Here is a 5,261-nt window from a genome sequence, read left to right on the forward strand (position 1 = left end):
AAAAGAGAGCGTGGGGGGGGGGGATGATGTAGAAATGACCCATCAGCAGAGCATACAACCTTCATATGAGAGGAGTGCGCTCTAATAGAGATTTGACCAAATCCGGCTGTGGAGATCCGTACGACCTTTATCCTCTGCAAAGAAACTTACAATTTACATAATGTCGTTCATGACAGATGCCCAGGCAGTGAGCGAGGTAATATGTACAATTTAATAAGTCACAGGATGCACCTTCATTTTCCTATAGAGAAACACGGACTAGTATTGCTGCTCTCTTCCTGAAAATGTTAGTTGACTGGCTGTTTTAGTGGCCCTCTGGTTTTAGTATTTTGAGTCAGCAACCCACAACAAGTATGCCTATCATTAAAGTCAAAAGTCCTTATTAGTATAACCGTTCTGGGTTAGTGACTTAAAGTATTGAAGCAAGACAGTCAGCTTTACACCCAAGTAACATGTAGAAAAAGAGAAGTAAGATATGGCAGCCTCAATGCTTCACGTAATGGTTTCCTTTAAAATAAGCTTCCCATCATGCAAATCTGCTTTCTGATGATATTGTTGCAGTTGATCTGGGGGTAGGTAGATACTATACAATATTGTCGGGATCCATCCCACTGCCTGATCGACAGCTGGTGCTGCCTCTCTAGAGCCCGAGCTAGCTGTGCCCGCCCCCTTCCTGTTCGTTCCACTAGTCAGCGCTGGAGGAACAGAGGGGGGAATCCCTGCGGGGAGATGATCGGGAACTGAACGATCAGCGGTATGTAATCGCTCAGTTCCCGATCAATAGAACCGAAGTGTGACAGCTTCAGTGTCACATGTCGGCACTAATTATGGGGATGAGTGTATTTCACTTTCCCCATAATTCTCCTTTATATATTAGCAAAAATTTTGCTTATTTGTGTTTCACTCAGCTGTAGATCCTCAAATCATCTCTGAATTGGTGCTGACACTGTCCTTTCTTCTGAAGGGTGGCAACATTTGTTCCCCATGGTGTGTTATAGAGTACTCACCACTCTAAGCTCTCACCCGTGATATATTATTATCTCAATACAAACTAAGCTAAATGTGAGATTGTAGTCCATCATGGAAGTGAGCTTGCCTACTATACAACACATGGGCCATAGAGAACAAAAGTAGCCACCCTCCAGAAGGAAGGACAGTGTCAGCACCAATTCAGAGATGAAGATCTTCAGCTGAGTGATACACAAATAAGCTACATTTTTGTTAATAGGGTACGTGAATGCATTTTTAAGATTTAACTCCTGAGTAAAAAAATGTAAAAAAGTTTAAAACATGAAACTTAAATAAAATACATAAATGTAATCATATTAAAATAAATTAAAACATCCATAAATGTGCCTGTGCCTATGTACAAAAATACAGATTGCACCACATGGCACACGCTGGAGTGAGATCAATAATTCTAGGCCCATTACCTGAACAGCCAGGGACCAACTGTCAAAATGCCAGTAAGCATCCATCACTTTAGACCCCGTTCACATTGAGCGATTTATCGTGCGGTAATTCCCGCGATATCGTGGCAATTTACCGCACGATATCGCTCTCCAATGCTTCTCAATGGGGCAAAGGATCCTGCTGTCGCGGGTAGTGTGTCGCTACAGCAGGACCCTTTTTGGAGTGGATTTAGCCGCGATTCAAGCATGCTCAATGCAAGCATTTGCGCAAAATGCAAATCACGCGATTTGCGAACCACTCAATGTGAACGGGCTGTCAATCAGGAAGGTGCTCATTTCTCTCTCTTGAACACCAGCTGCATATTTGTTATTCTGGGCATTCAGATATTTGTACAGCCAACTATTTGTTCACTATTTCATGATTCTAACCAATTTATCAACTTTGAAGATCGTCTGACCGAATTGGACAGCGGATTCAGCAGAGAACTGTAAATGATCTTCATTGACCATAGAAAGGGGCTGGTTTTTATTAGTTAAAATATTACTTTTGTGTTGCTGTTCATACACATGTAGTCATTTTATAGCATTAGTGGCTTTCTACTGGTACAAGGATGGATAGTCCTATTTGTCCATGTAGCATTAGTGACTTTCTACTGGTACAAGGATGAATAGTCCTATTTGTCCATTTAAAATGATAAATTATGTTTCTGTTACAAAGCGCGATAAAGTTCTTCACAAATGAAATAAAGAAATGTTACATTTTATATATTTTGTATTTCATTTTTTTAACAATGAAAACAGTGTACATAGAAATTAAAAACAAACTAAGGGAAGAAGGGGAGGAAGCAATGAATGTTTGGTGGAAGTGATATTATGTGCAGATCATATGACAATAGTTTGGTTTGTACATAAACACACATTTATGAATACAGACTGCAACCTTTCTGCAGTCTTAATTCATACAGAAGCCACTGTCAGCCCTCCAGAGGCACAGAGTACAACTCTAACTGAGAGCAGGTCCTGCAGATTTACAATGGGAGATCCGCTCTTCCACTGTGGGACTGGCTTGTCAGTGTCCTTGCAGGGTTCTTGGGAGTGATAACAGTAGAGAGACTTCAGCTCCAGCTATGCCCCCCTCACCACAACAACCAAGGTGGGAGCCCCTTCCCAGTCTAATTTTACCAGACAAGAGAATCGGTTGAGCACTGACATCTTCATGATTGCAGTCAGCATTTTAGAAAGAATGCCCCCTCATGTTGGTGATCCAAGTTTAGGAAGAATGCCCCTGTATGTTGGTGGTCAGTGTCAGAAGAATGCCCCTTTGTTGGTGGTCAGTGTTTTAAAAAGAATGCCCTTTTATGTTGGTGATCATTGTTTAAGGATGAATGCCCCTTAATGGTAAAGGTAAAGGTCAATATTTGAGAAAGAATACCCTTTTATGTTTGTGGTCAGTGTTTAAAGAAGAATGTCCTTTTATGCTGGAGGTAAGTGTTCAAGGAAAAATGCCCCTTTATGTTAGCAGTCAGTGTTTTAGAAAGACTGCCTCCTTATGTTAGTGGTAAGTGTTTGAGGAAGAATGCCCCTTTATGTTGTCAAATAGTGCTTTAGGAAGAATACCCCCTTATGTTAGTGGTCAGTGTTTGGGGAAGAATGCCCCTTTACGTTTTTAAAGGCCCTCTTTTGTTGGTGGTCAGTGTTTTAGGTAGAGTGCTCCCTAATGGCAGAAAGACACCTAGAACATTTAGAAGGACTCTGGCAATGGCGACCTCTATATTGACTTTCTACAGGATTGTACAAGGTCAGTCGAATGGTGGTAAGAGTAGAATATCTCTAAAGAGATTTCCCTTCCCATTAGTATTATTGGTTTGAATGTGCAGACATGCTTCTTTCTTTCAACGCAAAGCAGCCTTGGCCTCATTTATTCATACAAATCAATTGTTTCTCCTAATACCTCTCATCTGTTTTCAAGACACCCCAAAAGAGCTGATCAGTGCTAATCCAAGTGGGGTGCCCTAAACACACAAATCTTGACAATACTTTAGAGAAGTGTCACCATACACGTTACAGTCTGACCATACAATCTCTGTACAGTCAACTTTACATCTAACTACAGAGGCTTACCATTCAATTAGACACTGATGATAGTAAAACATTTACTATAACCAGTTTCTGAATGGGGAGGAGCCTCTGTAGTGAGTGCTTCTCCCCATTGAGAAATGAATTGATAACTGGGGACACATTGTACTATGTGTCCCCAGTTATTTACAAACATTGAAGTGATCAGACAATCATTCCAGTGTTTGTTCCGCGCACACAGAGGATCGGTAAATATCACTGATATTTACCCGATCCTCCGCTCGGCCACGCACACAGCCGCTGTCATCCTGAAACTGACATGATTACAGTGGCTGCTCTCTCTTCCCACTCGGCTGTCCTGAAAGCTGCGGCCTCTCTTCTCCTCACCTCTGGCCATCCGACATGACAGCGCTCCCTCCAGCGCCCCCCCCCCCCCGCTTCCCCACACACGTTTCCCTAGACATCTTCATGATTGCAGTCAGCATTTTAGAAAGAATGCCCCCTCATGTTGGTGATCCAAGTTTAGGAAGAATGCCCCTGTATGTTGGTGGTCAGTGTCAGAAGAATGCCCCTTTGTTGGTGGTCAGTGTTTTAAAAAGAATGCCCTTTTATGTTGGTGATCATTGTTTAAGGATGAATGCCCCTTAATGGTAAAGGTAAAGGTCAATATTTGAGAAAGAATACCCTTTTATGTTTGTGGTCAGTGTTTAAAGAAGAATGTCCTTTTATGCTGGAGGTAAGTGTTCAAGGAAAAATGCCCCTTTATGTTAGCAGTCAGTGTTTTAGAAAGACTGCCTCCTTATGTTAGTGGTAAGTGTTTGAGGAAGAATGCCCCTTTATGTTGTCAAATAGTGCTTTAGGAAGAATACCCCCTTATGTTAGTGGTCAGTGTTTGGGGAAGAATGCCCCTTTACGTTTTTAAAGGCCCTCTTTTGTTGGTGGTCAGTGTTTTAGGTAGAGTGCTCCCTAATGGCAGAAAGACACCTAGAACATTTAGAAGGACTCTGGCAATGGCGACCTCTATATTGACTTTCTACAGGATTGTACAAGGTCAGTCGAATGGTGGTAAGAGTAGAATATCTCTAAAGAGATTTCCCTTCCCATTAGTATTATTGGTTTGAATGTGCAGACATGCTTCTTTCTTTCAACGCAAAGCAGCCTTGGCCTCATTTATTCATACAAATCAATTGTTTCTCCTAATACCTCTCATCTGTTTTCAAGACACCCCAAAAGAGCTGATCAGTGCTAATCCAAGTGGGGTGCCCTAAACACACAAATCTTGACAATACTTTAGAGAAGTGTCACCATACACGTTACAGTCTGACCATACAATCTCTGTACAGTCAACTTTACATCTAACTACAGAGGCTTACCATTCAATTAGACACTGATGATAGTAAAACATTTACTATAACCAGTTTCTGAATGGGGAGGAGCCTCTGTAGTGAGTGCTTCTCCCCATTGAGAAATGAATTGATAACTGGGGACACATTGTACTATGTGTCCCCAGTTATTTACAAACATTGAAGTGATCAGACAATCATTCCAGTGTTTGTTCCGCGCACACAGAGGATCGGTAAATATCACTGATATTTACCCGATCCTCCGCTCGGCCACGCACACAGCCGCTGTCATCCTGAAACTGACATGATTACAGTGGCTGCTCTCTCTTCCCACTCGGCTGTCCTGAAAGCTGCGGCCTCTCTTCTCCTCACCTCTGGCCCTCCGACGTGACAGCGCTCCCTCCAGCGCCCCCCCCCCCCCGCTTCCCCA

The sequence above is a fragment of the Nanorana parkeri genome, unplaced genomic scaffold, assembly GCF_000935625.1.
Source record: "Nanorana parkeri isolate BGI_ZX_2015 unplaced genomic scaffold, ASM93562v1 scaffold2496, whole genome shotgun sequence".
In the NCBI taxonomy this organism is placed as follows: domain Eukaryota; kingdom Metazoa; phylum Chordata; class Amphibia; order Anura; family Dicroglossidae; genus Nanorana; species Nanorana parkeri.